This window comes from Ovis canadensis, chromosome 23 (assembly GCF_042477335.2).
Source record: "Ovis canadensis isolate MfBH-ARS-UI-01 breed Bighorn chromosome 23, ARS-UI_OviCan_v2, whole genome shotgun sequence".
In the NCBI taxonomy this organism is placed as follows: domain Eukaryota; kingdom Metazoa; phylum Chordata; class Mammalia; order Artiodactyla; family Bovidae; genus Ovis; species Ovis canadensis.
Window position 1 is genome coordinate 29727844 of NC_091267.1, and position 19632 is coordinate 29747475.

Below are 19632 nucleotides of genomic sequence, written 5' to 3' on the forward strand. Positions count from 1 at the left end.
GTAAAACCAAATAATAAGTATCAGGGGAAGTCAGAATCATCTTAATTCTTCAACATGTGCATATCTCATATTTACTATCTACAGCTACATAATTGAAAGCTCACTGAAAAGGCATAATCCACTTCTTCTGTGCATTAACTGAAACCAAAGACAGATTATCAAATAATAATAATTATCTTTATTAAAAGTCTTTTACTTTTTGTCTAATACACTTAGGGATTTCTTTGTTGTTATGACTGGTGTCTAAGTAAAGTATGCCATTTTACACAATAGGTATTTAGTGAATATCCCCTTTGTGGCCAATCCCATGACATTTTTTTTTTTTTTTAAGAAGGTCTGGTCATTTGTGATTGTTTTGGAATTAAATAAGCTTATAGTTGATGTCTTGGATCACAAAGCATGATGAAAAGTAGAATAGGAAAAACACTTCATCTGTCACTATTGAGTGTCAGAAAGTAATCATGTCAGTGTCAGGGGCTGGGAAAATGAATTAATTTAGCACAGTTCTCTGATAAATATAAGGGGAACTTGTAACCTTTAGGCTGAATGTTCACAAATCAGCCTGTTCCACCCAGCCAGCCTGGCCAAAACTGTGGATTTGAATGGCATTTTTGCAAACTGATGAGGTAAACTCTCATTGTGATGTATGTTTTCTGGGCAATGGTTTCTAAATATTCTTTTGTTCAATCAAAAATGTTTATTGAATGCTCTCTAAATTCCAGATACCTTTTCAATTGTAGTGTTACATTATGAATAAAATAAAACTCAGCCCTCCTGAAACTTAAATTATAGTGAAGAGAGAAATAAAATAATAGAAGAGACAGGTAATGACCTATCAAGTCTTCGGCCATTCTTTCTACCTACTGTTACTTCCTGGGAGTGGACCAGGGCCTTACTCATAAGAGCCTTAAATTTCTAACATCTCTTCTTGGTGAGAGAGGTAAAAACAAACAAACAAACAAATGAAGATATAATTTAGAAGATTCATAAAGAGGATATATAGAGAAAAAGTGGATAAGTACCTCCAAGGTATAAAATAAGATATTCAAATATCTGAATGCACTAATAAGGTAATAACAACAATAAGAAAGAGGAAAGAAAACACTAAGATCAGGTTGGTTGGGACAGATGCTTTGAGATAGATATGAATTGCAGTGGAACAAGGCCATACTGAATCTGCTTGTATAACATAAGCAAGTCCATGACATCTTCAATTTTTTTTTTTTAAATCCTATTATCATAATAGCACAGATACAATTCAGAAATAATTGGGTCAGGGAAATTTTTCTACTTCTCATAGTACTATTAAGCAGCTTTAATTCTGAGAATTGCAAACAGATACTACGCTATACCCACATGGTTGCACACTTGAAATTGGTTCAGCTTTACAGGTTGTTCTGAAACATTTACCATGCTGAACACTATGGCCTTCCTAGATTTGCTCACAACTTGCTTTCCCTACCAGCAACTCATAAAGACCTACTGTATCAGTGCAATTGAGTTCAGTTATTTTTTCCTCCTCATCATTTTTATTGATTACTGTAACTTAAACTTTACTAAACAATATGTTACATGCTATTAGACACAGAATCAGATGAGCATGGGTTTAACAGTAGTATACATGATTTCACGAATAGAGTCTGAGGCTGAGAATAGCTTGCTGCCATTGACATGCTCTCAAGAAATCTGTATGATCATCCCAAATATGTGTGATCATTCCAGGGATTTTCCTAAGTGATTGCAATGAGAATGTCACAGATTCCTAGGGAATCCAAGGAAAGTCAGTATTAGATCTTCATTGTTTCTTTCAGATGATCAGATGTGGAAAAGAGAGAAGAAAATTGTTCATGGAACTTGATATATGTTGTTAAATACATTTTGTTTCAAGACTTTTTCTAGTCATAGAAATGATGTTTGTGGTCAAAATTTGGAAAACATAAGTCATGTGTAACTATGTTACCAAAAAACCCTAATACTTTCATTAATTTACCTTTACAAATATGAACATATATACACACAACTTGTTTAGTTATTAAGTTGTGTCTGACTTTTTGTGACCCCATGAACTGTAGTCCCTCAGGCCCATCTGTCTTTGTGAATTTGCCAGGTAAGAATACCAGAGTGAGCTGCCATTTACTTCTCCAAGGGATCTTTCCGACCCAGGATCAAACCCATGTCTCCTGAATTGGCAGGTGAATTCTTTAACACTGAACGCTAGGGAAGCCCATACACGTGAGTATGTAAGCCAAGACCAAACAGTCCTATAATCATAATTTTCTCTCGATTTTTATTTGCCTACTATTATATTGTGAGATTTTTGAATATGATTGATTATTCTTTGAAAATATGATATTAGGAAGAGCATGACCTTGTATCAAAATGTAAATGATCTATCCCTTTCTATTAGATATTGATGCTGTTTCAAACTTTTGTGCTATTATATATAAATCTCAGAAAGGCATTCTCATCTATCATAACTTGTCTTTTATTTTCTTTATATTATCTTGGATAGAGTTCCTAAAATTAAAATAATACAATGGTATGCTTCTGCTAAAAGACACTCTATGTTTAGAACCTCCAGTGAGATATTGCATCATTTATGTATAAATTTTCTTATCATTAATTCTGAAGTTATTTTGAGAACTGATTAAAAAGTTAAGTTTTAAGCATGAAAATATTCTAGCAAGCAAAGTTGGTATGAATTGGTAATGTGACATGACAATAAAGTACATGTTTTTGTTATTTAGAAGATGAAACAGGTGTGTTTTTCCATCATTATGTCCGGAAAGTCAGGCTAAAGTACTAGACTCTTCATTTTCAATCACCCTTTCATCTTTGAAAAGACTTCCCTCATAGTTCAGATGGTAAAGAATCTGCCTGCAATGAAGGCTCAGTTCAGTCCAGTTACTCAGTCATGGCCAACTCTTTGTGACCCTATATATTGCAGCACACCAGGCTTCCCTGTCCATCACCAACTCCTAGAGCTTACATAAACTTATGTCCATTGAGTCAGCAATGCCATCCAACTATCTCATCCTCTGCCAGACCCTTCTCCTCCCACCTTCAATCTTTCCCAGTATCAGGGTCTTTTCTAGTAAGTCAGTTCATCAGGTGGCCAAAGCAGTCTACCTGGGTTCTATCCCTGGATTGGGAATATTCTTTGGAGAAAGAAATGACAACCCACTCCAGTATTCTTGCCTGGAGAATTCCATGGACAGAGGAGCTATGGCTAATGTCCAAGGGGTAGCAAAGAGTCAGATATGACTTTATGATTAACACTAACATCTAACATCTTTGGAAATAGTCTCTCTAGGTGACTGTAATTTATTCTCTTGGCTGGCCTTTTAAAGCAGTCTGAAATGGCCCTTCCAAAAAAAGTGCTTAGAAAAGTCTCTGATGTTATATAACATAGTCAGCTGTTGTTAATATTGATGTTGGCCTCCCTCACACCAACCAATGTTCTATTTAATGTTTTACTTATTGTTCAGTCTCTGAGTCATGTCCAATTCTTTGCAACCCTATGAACTTCAGTGCACCAGGCTTCCCTGTCCTTCACTATGTTCCAGAGTTTGGTCAAACTCATGTCCATCCAGTCAGTGATGCCATCCAACCATCTCATTCTTTGTCGCCCCCTTCTCCTCACTCTCAATCTTTCCCAACATCAGAGTCTTTCCCAAAGAGTCAGCTCTTTGCATCAGGTGGCCAAAGTATTGGAGCTTCAGCTTAAATCCTTCTAATGAATATTCAGAGTTGATTTCCTTTAGAATTGAATGGTTCAATCTCCTTGCTGTGCAAGAGACCCTTGAGAGCCTTCTCCAGGACCACAGTTTGAAAGTCTCAATTCTTCTGTTCAGTCTTCTTTACGGTCCAACTCTCACATCCATAGATGACTACTGGAAAAACTATAGCTTTGACTATATGGACCTTTGTTGGCAAAGTGATGTCTCTGCTTTTTAATGCACCATCTATATTGTCATGGCTTTTCTTCTAAAGAACAAGTGTCTTTTCATTTCATGGCTACAACCACCAACCACAGTGATTTTGGAGCTCAAGCCAATGAAATATGACCCTGTTTCCACTTTTTTACCATCTATTTGCCATGCAGTGATGCAACCAGATGCCATGCTGTTTGCTTTTTTATTTATTTATTTTTTCTTACTTTATTTTACTTTACAATACTGTATTGGTTTTGCCATACATTGACATGAATCCACCACGGGTGTACATGCGTTCCCAAACATGAACCCCCCTCCCACCTCCCTCCTCATAACATCTCTCTGGGTCATCACCGTGCACCAGCCACAAGCATGCTGTATCCTGCTTCGGACATAGACTGGCGATTCGATTCTTACATGATAGTATACATGTTACAATGTCATTCTCCCAAATCATCCCACCCTCTCCCTCTCCCTCTGAGTCCAAAAGTCCGTTATACACATCTGTGTCTTTTTTGCTGTCTTGCATACAGGGTCGTCATTGCCATCTGTCTAAATTCCATGTATATGTGTTAGTATACTGTATTGGTGTTTTTCTTTCTGGCTTACTTTGCTCTGTATAATCGTCTCCAGTTTCATCCATCTCATCAGAACTGATTCAAATGAATTCTTTTTAACAGCTGAGTAATACTCCATTGTGTATATGTACTACAGCTTTCTTATCCATTCATCTGCTGATGGACATCTAGGTTGTTTCCATGTCCTGGCTATTATAGACAGTGCTGTGATGAACATTGGGGTACATGTGTCTCTTTCAGTTCTGGTTTCCTCGGTGTGTATGCCCAGAAGTGGGATTGCTGGGTCATAAGGTAGTTCTATTTGCAATTTTTTAAGGAATCTCCACACTGTTCTCCATAGTGGCTGTACTAGTTTGCATTCCCACCAACAGTATAGGAGGGTTCCCTTTTCTCCACACCCTCTCCAGCATTTATTGCTTGCAGATTTTTGGATCGCAGCCATTCTGACTGGTGTGAAGTGGTACCTCATTGTGGTTTTGATTTGCATTTCTCTAATAATGAGTGATGTTGAGCATCTTTTCATGTGTTTGTTAGCCATCCGTATGACTTCTTTGGAGAAATGTCTATTTAGTTCTTTGGCCCATTTTTTGATTGGGTCATTTATTTTTCTGGAATTGAGCTGCATAAGTTGGTTGTATATTTTTGAGATTAGTTGTTTGTCAGTTGCTTCATTTGCTATTATTTTCTCCCATTCAGAAGGCTGTCTTTTCACTTTGCTTATATTTTCCTTTGTTGTGCAGAAGCTTTTAATTTTAATTAGATCCCATTTGTTTTTTTTTTTTTTTAATTTTTAGTTTTTTATTTTTTAAATTTTAAAATCTTTAATTCTTACATGCATTCCCAAACATGAACCCCCCTCCCACCTCCCTCCCCAGAACATCTTTCTGGGTCATCCCCATGCACCAGCCCCAAGCATGCTGCATCCTGCATCAGACATAGACTGGCGATTCAATTCACATGATAGTATACATGTTAGAATGTCATTCTCCCAAATCATCCCACCCTCTCCCTCTCCCTCTGAGTCCAAAAGTCCATTATACACATCTGTGTCTCTTTCCCTGTCTTGCATACAGGATCATCATTGCCATCTTCCTAAATTCCATATATATGTGTTAGTATACTGTATTGGTGTTTTTCTTTCTGGCTTACTTCACTCTGTATAATCGGCTCCAGTTTCATCCATCTCATCAGAACTGATTCAAATGAATTCTTTTTAACGGCTGAGTAATACTCCATTGTGTATATGTACCACAGCTTTCTTATCCATTCATCTGCTGATGGACATCTAGGTTGTTTCCATGTCCTGGCTATTATGCAGCTCAACTGCAGAAAAATAAACGACCCAATCAAAAAATGGGCCAAAGAACTAAATAGACATTTCTCCAAAGAAGACATACGGATGGCTAACAAACACATGAAAAGATGCTCAACATCACTCATTATTAGAGAAATGCAAATCAAAACCACAATGAGGTACCACTTCACACCAGTCAGAATGGCTGCGATCCAAAAATCTGCAAGCAATAAATGCTGGAGAGGGTGTGGAGAAAAGGGAACCCTCCTACACTGTTGGTGGGAATGCAAACTAGTACAGCCACTATGGAGAACAGTGTGGAGATTCCTTAAAAAATTGCAAATAGAACTACCTTATGACCCAGCAATCCCACTTCTGGGCATACACACCGAGGAAACCAGAATTGAAAGAGACACATGTACCCCAATGTTCATCGCAGCACTGTTTATAATAGCCAGGACATTTGTTTATTTTTGCTTTTATTTCCAGAATTCTGGGAGGTGGATCATAGAGGATCCTGCTGTGATTTATGTCGGAGAGTGTTTTGCCTATTTGCAATGAAAAGAATAAAATACTTAGGAATATATCTACCTAAAGAAACTAAAGACCTATACATAGAAAACTATAAAATACTGGTGAAAGAAATCAAAGAGGACACTAATAGATGGAGAAATATACCATGTTCATGGATTGGAAGAATCAATATAGTGAAAATGAGTGTACCACCCAAAGCAATTTACAAATTCAATGCAATCCCTATTAAGCTACCAGCCATATTTTTCACAGAACTAGAACAAATAATTTCAAGATTTGTATGGAAATACAAAAAACCTCGAATAGCCAAAGCAATCTTGAGAAAGAAGAATGGAACTGGAGGAATCAACTTGCCTGACTTCAGGCTCTACTACAAAGCCACAGTCATCAAGACAGTATGGTACTGGCACAAAGACAGAAATATAGATCAATGGAACAAAATAGAAAGCCCAGAGATAAATCCACACACATATGGACACCTTATCTTTGACAAAGGAGGCAAGAATATACAATGGAGTAAAGACAATCTCTTTGACAAGTGGTGCTGGGAAAACTGGTTAACCACTTGTAAAAGAATGAAACTAGATCACTTTCTAACACCACACACAAAAATAAACTCAAAATGGATTAAAGATCTAAATGTAAGACCAGAAACTATAAAACTCCTAGAGGAGAATATAGGCAAAACGCTCTTTGCTTTTTTAATGTTGACTTTCAAGCCAGTTTTTTCACTCTCCTCTTTCACTTTCATGAATAGGCTCCTTAGTTCTTCTTCATTTTCTGCCATTAAAGGGGTATCATCTGCATATCTGATTTTGTCAATATTACTTCAGGCAATCTTGATTCCAGCGTGTGAGTCATCCAGTCCAGCATTCTGTATGATGTACTCTGCATAAAAGTTAAATAAACAGTGTGACAATATACAGCCTTGACATATTTCTTTCTCAATTTTAAACCAGCCTGTTGTTCCATGTCCAATTATAACTTTTCTTTCTTGTCCTGCATACAGATTTCTCAGTAGGCAGGTAAGGTGATCTGGTATTCCCATCTCTTTAAGAATATTCCACAGTTAGAGACACGTGTACCCCAATGATCATCTCAGCACTATTTACAATAGCTAGGAAATGGAAGCAACCTAGATTTTCATTGGCAGATGAATGGATACAAAATCTGTGGTACATATACACAATAGAATATTACTCAGCTATTAAAAAGAACACATTTGAATCAATTCTAATAACGTGGATGAAACTGGAGCTTATTATACAGAGTGAATGACTCAGAAAAAAAAAATACAGTATATTAGCACTTATAAATGGAATTTAGAAAGACTGTCAGGACGACCCTATATACAAGACAGCAAAAGAGGCAAAGATATAAAGAACGAACTTTTGGGCTCTGCGGGAGAAGGTGACAGTGGAATGATTTGAGAAAATAGCATTGAAACATGTATATCACCATATGTGAAATAGATCACCAGTCCAAATATGATGCTTGAAACTGGGCCCTCAAAACCAGTGCACTGGAACAACCCAGAGGGATGGGATGGGGAGGGGAGTGGGAGAGGGGCTTAGGATGGGGAGCACATTTACACTCATGGCTGATTTATGTCAATATATGGCAAAAACCACCAAAATATTGTAAAGTAATTAGCCTCCAATTAAAATATATAAATTAATTAAAGAAAATAATATTCCACAGTTTGTTGTAATCCACAGAGTCAAACGCTCTTGCTTAATCAATGAAGCAGATATTTTTGGAATTCCCTTGCTTTTTCTATGATCCCGAGGATGTTGGCAATTTGATCTCTGACTCCTCTGCCTTTTCTAAATCCAGTTTCTACATCTGGCAATTCTCAATTCACATACCGCTGAAGTCTAGCTTGAAGGATTTTGAGGACAATTTTGTTAGAAAATGCAATGAGTGCAATTGTACAGTAATTTGTACATTCTTTGGAATTGCCTTTATTTGGGACTGGAATGAAAACTGACCTTTTCCAGTCCTGTGGTCACTGCTGAGTTTTCCAAATTTGCTGGCATATTGAGTGTAGCACTTTAACAGCATCATCTTTCAGCATTTGAAGTAGCTCAGGTGGAATTCCATCACTGTTCTCAAGGGATGTATATGGGAAAGACAAGAGTGACATGTTCAGGGACACTTTTCATGGCCAACAGCTGTCATTCCTCTATGCTTTTTCACATTTCACTATCATCAATTTTCAGAGGGTCTCATTCTGTGTATTGGCTACTGCATCATCATCATCACTCTTATGATTCTTTCATTTTATTTACTTTATTTTCTCAGTATCTCTCCAAAATGCATGTTCCCCAAATTGTGGCCACGTTGCTTGATGAAGCTTAGGTATTCTATATGTCCATAGAACATCATGAATTCTGTCTCATATCTTTCCTCCAAAGTAAATGTAAATTATTAGAACACAAATCCATATGAGTCATGTAGATATTGACTCTACCTCTCAGTACACATATACATTTCAAGTTAAGTCACTGGCTCAGCATATACAGTTACCCAGTATCAAATGTAAGACAGATCTGAAAGGCTTAATGCTCCCAGAATATCATGTGCCTTCCTAGAACCCCTCTTCTGTGCTGCCATATCTGAATCTTCCTCCCACCAATGGTTCAGGCCTTCACTGATCTTTAATCTCATAAATGTTTTTGCCCTGGTCCTATCTCCCATTGTCTTATAGTCCTTCTTTCAGTCAGGATTAAATTGATTAATTAATCAGTAAATGGTAGTAATATCTAATAACATTTGCTTTTTATAAGATATATTAATATTTTAATTAACAGTGATATCTAATGATAGGCATTCTGTAATTTTGGAATACCAGCAGAATGAATTTAAATAGAGAATCATATGACTGCTCTCAAATTATGACCCTACCTGACTAAGCATGTGTTACAGAGTTGTAGGAAAAAAAAACAAAAACAAAAACAAAGTGCCAGAATCTCTTAGAGACTTCTGACTGTATGTAATACTTGCTTAATAAGGGAGAACTTTTTATTTGGTGTACCTTTCAGGCCACGAGTACATACTAGCTAATGAAGTATGGCCTCACCATCTCAAAATGCAAAGATTCAGATATTTGAAAATCAAGTTTGAAAAAACTACTAATTTGCGATTCATATTCCTGCAGCCTTATTATGGGCTTAGAGCATTTTTTTTTTATTAAAAAATACCTGTGGCCAATTCATGTTGATGTATCAAGTAAACCATCATAATATTATAAAGTAATTATCCTCCAACTAAAATAAATAAATTCATTTTTTAAAAGGAAAAACAAAACAAAACATTACACTCATGGCTGATTAATGTCACTGTATGGCAAAAATCACTATAATATTGTAAAGTAATTAGCTTCCAATTAAAGTAAATAAATTTTAAAAAATAAAAATAAAAGGAAAAAATTCCTAAGGACTTTAAGAATTCTTGGAGGAAAAAATTGGGGGGAAATATGAATCAATTTTTTGAAGTTCAGTAAAATAATACTTTATACTTTCACTTACCTTTAACTAAGACTGAGATCCAAGTGTTCTTGAATACACACAGTGGTTCACAACCTTGAAAAACACAAATTACATTTCATTGTGTTGCAATGAAATGGAATTGTCTGGATTCTCTTCATATTCCTTCAGTTTTATTTAGCTTGTTCCATCTTAAGATAAAAATATAATAAGATGGCAATTATCTACTGAATGGTGAATGGTAGATAACTAGATAGAGAAAATGGTAGCAATGCAGGTAACAGATCCATATAGTGTGTAATTTCAAACTGAACATGGAAATTGTACTACTGTGCTTTCAGAATGCGTATCCTCAGGAGCTATACAACTGTAAATAAAAGCAAATTGGAGTGATTTAATCATTTAAAGCTTATTTTCACATAATTATTTTCTTTATGACATATAGACAGCTAAAAGATATAGCAAAGCTCACCGTGGAGCCATCTCTGAGCAAAGCAACTCATGTTGATCCCCAAACTCTTTGACATTCTGGAGGATTTCATGCTTGCATCACTAAGAGAAATGAGTTATGACATAGTTTCTGTACTTTCACAGGACCTAGAACCGTTCTAGAAATAGTCACTGTTCTTCACTTACATCTAAGTGCCCTGACACATCTAAGTCCCCTGACACTTACATCTAAGTCCCCTGACACTTACATCTAAGTCCCCTGACACAAATACTTCTTCTTGGGGTTATCAAAAGCTCAAGGAGATTGCGTCACTAAGAAGTTAATGTTTGACCAAAAATAAATTGAGTATATATCAGAAACAGAGCTGATTAATCAGTTCATATATCTGCTTTCTCTTTGTTTGTTTTCCCATCACATGTTAATTCCTTTTGTCCAAGCATTCAAGTACTTCAGGGCTTCTCTCATAGCTCAGTTGGTAAAGAATCCATCTGCAATGCAGGAGACCTCAGTTAGATTCTTGTGTTGGGAAGATCCACTGGAGAAGGGATAGGCTACCCACTCCAGTATTCTTTGGCTTCCCTTGTGGCTCAGCTGGTAAAGAATCTGCCTGCAATGTGGGAGACCTGGATTTGATCCCTGGGTTGGGAAGGCCCCCTGGAGAAAGGAAAGACTGCCCACTCCAGTATTCTGGCCAAAGAATTCCATGGACTGTATTGTCCATGGGGTCACAAAAAGTTGAACACAACGGAGCAACTTTCACTTTCAAATGCTTCAGTGTTTTTTCTCTCAAAAAATAAGAAAAATTGTCCTAAACAAGGTGAATTGGGGAAGCATATACTTCCCTGGTGGCTTAGACAGTAAAGAATCTGCCAGCAATGCTGGAAACCTGGGTTAGATCCCTAGTTTGGAAGTTCCCCCTGAAGGATTGGGAGTATCCCCTGAAGGAGGGCATTGCAACCCACTCCAGTATTCTTGCCTAAGGAATCCCCGTGGACAGAAAAGCCTGGCCAGGCTACAGTCCATGGGGTCTCAAAGAGTCGGACACTACTGAGCAAGTAAGCATACAGCACACATAGTCCAAGTAATCAGAAATATAGGATCCCTGGAACAGGTGATAGAGCGATGCATAGTAAGTCTCACTCTCAAATAATGAAATGACAGCCTCACACAAGTCATGATGATATAGACCTTCTACTTTTTATTATTTGTAATTTGGAAATATCCTATTATTATTATTTTGTTAACAGAGAAGAGCCACATATCATTAAGAAATACATTAGTAATCATTCATTCATCATATTGTATTGAAACAGAATAAAACTTTTGGGTAATGGGGCTTTACTGGTGGCTCAGATGGTAAAGAATCTACTTGCAATGCAGGAGACCCAGGTTCAATCCTTGGGTTGGGAAGATCTCCTGGAGAAGGGAATGGCAATTCACTCTAGAATTCTTGCCTGAAGAATCTCATGAACAGAGGATCCTGGTGAGCTACAGTCCATAGGGCAGCAAACAGTCAGACACAACTGAACTACCAATACCTTCACTATCTATGAGTAAAGGGAAAAACTAGTTTTGGAAGAAATCAAATTGAACAAAAAAACCTTAGTTAAGGAGAAAAACAAAGTTAGGGAGAACAGAGAATCTGTAGGTAATCCATTTTGATAATATCATTGTTGAATATTTTGTCTGGTGTACCACAATTATTAAATAATTCTTATTCAATAAGTAAATGAATTTTTGAATAAAGCATGAAATACTAGGTGTCTAGGAATTGTTGCACTCAACAAGGAAAAGACAGTATTGAAGAAGAAATGGAATAAATTTTAGTAGCTTCATAATTTTATCTGGAGCAAGAATTTATTTCAAATAATGTTTAAATGCAGGGATTCTTGTATATCTGCAAACACATTTGTTCAGGTTCACATTTTGTTCTATTACTAAGAGTTAATAAAAAGTAACTTTATCTGGAGTTTCTAATATCATCTTTTATAGTATAGAATGTTTCAAAATGCATGTCTTTGTATTGTTATGCTAAATAGGCAATTGCATATTTTGTTTTCCAACAGCCATGGCCATTTCATTGTATTCCAGAATACCTAGCACACAAAAGGAAACCATTTGGCTGTAACAGCATAAAGATATACTATAACCAAATTTGCTGGAGAATATGTAATTTTTTTTAATAATGGAATTTTAAGTATGTAACTCAAATTGAAACTTTCCTGTGTTTTTTCCCTTTGATGTGTAAATGTATTTTTAATGCAATAGAAATCAATATGTGTGTTTTCTTTGTTCCTTTTAAATCAAGACTAGTTATGATTACAGGACGGGTGCTGTTGCCCCTGGGTGTATGACCTTGTCCTCCTCTGTAGAGTAATTGTGAAGTGCGGAACTGCAGGACACAGCCCTCAAAGCAACCCTGGCCGACAGGGGCATCCTTTTTCATGGAGTTCCTCTCTGCCAAATGTATTAGGAATGACACTACCTGAAGAAACATTTCAGTCTGTGGTCTTTGCACTTCTTAAAATATTTGAAATGTTATAATATATTATAATTACTAGGGGAACTGAGTTCTATATTTCACTAGGTAAAGTCAATATGTCTTCTGTAATTTGTACATTTGGTTGATTTAACTGCAACTTCTCTAATTTGAACCTCTTTTCAACTTAACCCCCATAAAACTTGGTTTAATCCAATAGCTCTTAACCTGGGTGATATTGCCCTCATCCCCTTCAGGGCACCTGGCAATGTTTAGGGACATTTTTGGATGTTATGAGGTAGGGAATCATGAAACTGGCATCTAGTGGGTAAAGCCCAGGAATGGTAAAATTCCTATATTGCATCATGTACAGGACAGCATCTCCCCACCCCAACAAAGACTAGTGAAACCCAAAGTGTCAATAGTGCCATGGTTTAGAAGCACTAGGTTATCCTATTTGCCCAAATAATCCAAGTTTCAGGAAGACTTTTTTTTTTTTTAATTTCAATCTCTGTTCTATGTTTCATTCATCTTCCCTTTCAATCATAAAGCAAATGTTATTTGAATAAGTCTCAGGAGCCAGGCACTAAACTAGGAGATAAAACATTTGATATGTGTGTAAGAGAGAGAGAGAAGAGGAGGTAGGGTGGAATGGCCGTTGACTTCATGGATCTTCTGGGCTAATGTACTGACCACAATATATGTCGTTAGCCTACCAGTCTACCATTCTAATACTTTATTCCAACCTTTCAAGTACTCGCTGTGTTCTAGTCCATCAGTGTCTACTAACCTTACTATTCTTCCCTACTACGATACAAGCACTGGTCCCATGGGACTTTGCATTGCCTGCCTGTCAGCCGCACCAATCCAAATCTTTCATATACAAACCAGCCTTACCCTTTATTAATATTTATTTTGAACAATTATAGCATTTATGTTTTCCCATATGAATTTCTTACTTTTCTGGCATTCTTTAATGTATGTAAATTTTATCTCACCAATTAGACTGTGGGCTTCCCAGGTAAAGAATCCACCTGCCAATGCAGGAGACACAGAGATGCAGGTTCAATCCTTGAGTTGAAAAGATCCCCTGGAGGAGGAAATGGCAAGCCACTCCAGTGTTCTTTCCTGGAAAATTCCATGGACAGAGGAGCATGGCAGGCTACAGTCCGTGGGGTCACAAAGAGTTGGACACAACTGAAGTGACTTAGTACCAATTAAATTGTAAGATTTTGCAAATGGTCACCATGATTAATGACTTTTGTAACCCTTGGACTCTTGAGAGTCCATTGGACAGCAAGGAGATCAAACCAGTCAGTCGTAAAGGAAATAAGCCCTGAATATTCATTGGAAGGACTGAGGCTGAAGCTGAAGCTTCAATACTTTATCCACCTAATGTGAAGAGCTGACTCACTGGAAAATACCTTGATGCTGGGAAGTATTGAAGGCAGGAGGAGAGGGTAACAGAGGGTGAAATGGTTGGATGGCATCACTAACTCAGTGGACATGAGTTTGGGCAAACTCTGAGAGATGGTGAAGGACAGGGAAGCCCAGAGTGCTTCAGTCCCCGGGGTTGCAAAGAGTTGGACATAACTGAGTGACTGAACAGAAACAAACCCTTAGACTAGCTGGCATTTTGTTTTGAATAAGTCTGAGGGTTTATTAATTTTATAAAAATAATTCAAGGTATATTTTATTGAGGAATTACCTAGTCCAAACTGTGCAGAATCTTTATATACCCTGTTCTATTTAATAATTATGACAATATTGTGAGATATGACTCATGAATACCCCATTTAATGGATGGGGACATTGAAGCATGAAGATCAATTTCAATATGACTTTGATCATACAAGGATGTGAATTTAGTTCTGTCTAATCACAAAGCCGAGTTATAAATGTGTTACTTTTAATAGCAGGAACAGCAAAGACAGCTATTATGATAGGTTGATAATTACTTCCAAAGATAATCAAAACATAATTTTTGCAACCTGTACGTGTTACCTCATCTGAAAAAAAAAAATCTTTGCATATGTTATTAAGTAAAAGGTCTTGAGATCAATAAATTGTACCCTAAATACAACCACAAGGGTCTTTATAAGAGAGTGGCACATAGAAGTTTGACACATAGACAGAAGTGGAGAGGCAATGGAACCACTGTTCCTAGTATCCAGGCACAAGCATGGAAAGCTAGGGACTGCCACAAGCTGGAAAAGGTGAGGAAAAGTTTCTGTCCTAGAAATGCCAGAGGAAGTGTGCTCTGCTAACACACCTTGATGTTGTACCAGTGATACAGGCTTCTGATCTCCACAGTAGTAAAAGGGGAAACATTTTATGCTGTTATAAGCCACCAAATTTTTGGTTATTTGTTATAGCAGCCACAGGAAACATATATGTCATCTATTATGTGCCCCCCCTTTTTTTTTTTCAATCAAACAGGATCATAGGAACATACCAAGTCTAAAACCCAAGATAAAAGTTCTCATAAGATCTAGGAAAGTTAATAAAATCCATGAATTTTTGATACTGTACTTATTGTTCCATTCTTTTAACTACAAATTTAGTAAAGCCTCCTAAATACATGGGTTTCCTTTTCATCCAGTAGTATTATTTTTCCCTATCTTTTGAACTAATTCAGTGTCCATAACATAAGATGTTTTATACCCCTTCTACACTTGTCCCTTAAGCAAGACTTCTTTTTAATGTGCCCTAATTTTTTAAGATTTTATAATACCCCTTAATTATATCATGCTTATTTGTCATACAAGCACTATTAATTCTAAGTTTCAGTAACTTATAAACAATTAACATATTTACTGGCCACAAACCATAAGAAGGTAATGTTCAACCTCCTTTTTTAAGCCAAGCATATATGGGCTTTACCCCTGAGAATCTTATAATTTTCTTGGGGAAACACAAGATAAGTATACAGAAGAAATATTTTAGTTAAAATTTAAGACCACTGTAGAACACACTGTGTGGTTAGTTAACAAAAGATTCATACAGGCCAAAAATGGAGTCGCTTTCAGAGGAAGATCAGTGATGCACACTGTAGCTCTTCAGAGCCTTTCCTCAAGTAGAATTCTAAATGATCTGTCTTCTAATTGCAACATCCCTAAATGCTGGATAATTGTGACCTTCTGGCCACTTTAATACAGGCTTGTATCCTCCAATTCTGAGAAGCACTTGGTTTCTATAAAGAATTTCACTCTGAAGTCTCATGTTACCTGGCACAAACTTAACCAGAGCTCAGCCCTTTAAATAATTGCCTCTTCAAGTCCAATTCAGGACCCTGGACATATATATATATATATATATATATTTTTTTTTCCTCATTTCCCTTATACCCAGTATGTTTAGTCATGTACCTTAAAGAAGACTTTCAAAAAATGAGAATTTAATGTAATTAAATGATGACAACATATCTTGTCAGTAAGAACACAGAACAATTTGGTGACCCATTTGCTTCCATATAGAATTAAAAGTAGCAAATCCTCCTCACAAGAGCTGAGTCTTTGTGATAAAGGAGGGTGGATTCATTAAGAATTATCTAACCATGCTCATAATGGAAGCCATGCAGTGGTACAACTTAAGAGGAAAAGGTTTTAACAGACCAGCTAGCATCTTAAGAAAAAAAATCTCCTCTGGAGCAAAAAGAATGAAGAAGTAGCTACACTTCAGTGAGATCTTGAGGAAACCAGCTAGAATTTCAATAGCATTTTTCTGAATAGGAATCTGTGGTCTCTCACACTGGTGTTTACCCCATCGTTTAGGCATGAAAGTTACCTTTCTGAGGTAGCCATGTGAAGGAGAAAGAGAGATAGCAGAAGCCAGGCAGAGCACAAAGGAGCAACAGGAAACCCTTTAACTACAGAATAAAACACTCAATTGACTGGCTAAAAGAAGGAGGAGTGTCAGGTGAGTAGAAAGGGCAAGGGGATACATGGCTATAGGATGAAATAATCAAATGATTTCCATCCACCTCAAATATGCCTTGCTCCTTTATCTCTCTGGGGCTTTGTAGCTGCCCTAGTTGTAATCTATGCTGTTGTCACTCTTATGCCTCAGATTATAGATGCAGGCAGTTCCTTGCCTATTTTGTCCTATGGTTATGATAATGAGTTTCTACAGTTCTTACAAAACTTTATACAAATTTATGTATTGTCTTCAGTACCAAACTCCTATTTTTTTTAAGATTATGTGTCATTCAGTCATTTAAAATTGCATCTCAAAAGGTTATCTTGTCAAAATTGTACTAAAATTAAGTACTAAAATTTTACAGTCTCTTAGAGGAGAGGGAAACAAAGACTGATGCTTTTAACATAATAGGTACAGTTGATAAATTTTTTTATGGTTTAATTATATCAGACTTTATGTATTAGTATTTAATTTAAATCTCTTAACTTACATCTTGTTATTTTATGAGATGCAAGTCTTTTTATATCAATAGGAGGGTTGAAATGTTGAAATATAAGATGGAGTGAACTTTGTGGTAAAAATGGAAACGAATAAAAGAAGGAAGAATTATTTATTTGTGTATAAGTGGGATATAATCAATACACCATGAGCTGTACATATTAAAGGAGCATAATTTATTTAGGTTTGAGATATGTACACACTAGTGAAACAACCATGATTAATATTGTGAACACACCCATAATCTCCCAAAGATTAACTTTCCCCCTTTGGTACTGCCTCCTAATTGTCTCCAGGAAATCATGGATCTGTTTTCTGTCACTTTACATTGGATTGCATTTACTACATCTTTATTTTTGAGTGGAATTATATAGCATATATTCAAATATCTATTATTATATTTACCCATGTTATGAGTCAATAGTACCTGATATTTTACTGCTGAATACTTTACATTATATCTATATAATTTGTTTATCCATTTACTTATTTGGATTATTCCCAGATTTTGTATTATAAATAGAGCCACAATGAACATACCTGTACAAGTCTTAATATGAACTATCCCAGTCTGGAGGTACAAATGTTTAGTAATGAGTAGAATATTTGTTAATATGGTAGGTATGTGTTTAGCTTTTCAAAAAATAAAAAAAAATAAAGCCTGTTTCCAAGGCAGTCATTCCAATTCTTCTATATCATTACCAATATTTGGCATTATTGATGTTTTCAGTTTTTGACATTTTAATAATGTGCAGTGGTATCTGGTAGTAATTATAATTTAGATTTTCTTGGTGACTAACTATATTTAACATATTTTCCCATACTTATTTGCTTTTCGAATATCTGTTCGAATACTTTGTGTGTTAAAAATTCTCCTTTATGAGCTTTGAGTATTCTTTCTATACTTAGGACACAAATTTGTTATTAGATATTAGTTTTACAAATTTATTTTTCTCTAGTGATGACTTTTCCTTTCATTCTGTCAGTGTCTTTTGATGAAAATAATTTTTAGTATTGATGAAATACAGTTTTTCATTTTTAATCAATCATGTTTTTAACTAAGAACACTTTGCCCAACTCAAGATTACAAAGATCCCTCCTATTTTCTTCATCAAGTTTCTTGATGATAAATTTGTAATCCATTTTGAATGACTTTTAATGTATGGATCAAAATTTTTGTTTTGTTTTGTTTCTTTGCTTTCTTTTTGTGAGTGTGTGTCTGCGTGTATGTATGAATATAAAGCTGTTCCAGTATCATTTGCTAAAAAAAAAAAAAAAACCTTCCTCCACTAAATTAACTTAGTAACTTCAGCAAAAATAAATTTAGAGTAAGGGGAAAGATTATTTAAACTTCAGAAGGAAAAACGAGGCCACTTGTTTATGAATTTCTTGCATTCATAAAGATGAGAAGATACAAGATGAAAATGATCTGATAAAATTATTATTTTTTATGTCATGACCTATTGCTAACCACACAATATCTAAACTTCATCTCACATGAATCTCATTTTATACCCTGATATTATATTGAAGAGTTAGAACATGGATAGTAAAGCTGCAGTGATACAGGTAAATTAATAGGATACATCTTCTATCAACTTGGCCCACAAATCCAAACACTTTGAATTGGCAATTAATATATAGTTAGTTTATACAGTACTTAGGGTTGTTTATTTTGGATTTGAAGTACTTTACTGGACATCCTCTATTTCCCCCCTGGACTTATTATCTCTTCTTCTCACTCTGTAGTGTTTAGGGAAGATAACCTGTACTGAATTGGTCAACTGCTCTCTCTTATCCTCTAGTTTCTGGTTTTTTTGTACAATTGGAGGAATTAACAGAAGACTAGAATGATTGAGCAGAGGTGAGTAGGGGGATATATTTTCCAGCTTAATTTCTGAAGGGCCACAGGCATATAGTAGCTGCATTTCTTGTCCAAAAGTGACCAGTTCCTGTGTGATGTACCACTGCATCAGTATAGCTCTCTTAAGTCTCATAACTTCTTCCTCACTTACACCTTAAGCTTAGAGTTATTAATGGCTACCCTTGCTACCTACAGGAAGCTGCCCTATCTCATGCCATTTTTCTCCTAATCCTTATCACACCTTTAAAAATTGTCTTTAAAAATCTTTTCAATAACCATTTTGTGTGTTGAAGGGACCCTAACTAAAGCAAACAAATAAAGCTAGTTGAAGTGACAGAATTTCAGCTGAGGTATTGAAAAAATCTTCTGATGATGCTAATAAGTGCTGCACTCAATATGTCAGTAAATTTGGAAAACTCAGCAGTGACCACAGAACTAGAGAAGATCAGTTTTCATTCCAACTTCAAAGAAGGGCAATGTCCCAAAATATTCAAACTACCATACAGCTGCACTCATTTCACATGCTAATAGCACTTTCCAGGTGGCACTGCTGGTAAAGAACCCAGCTGCCAATGCAGGAGACATAGGTTCCA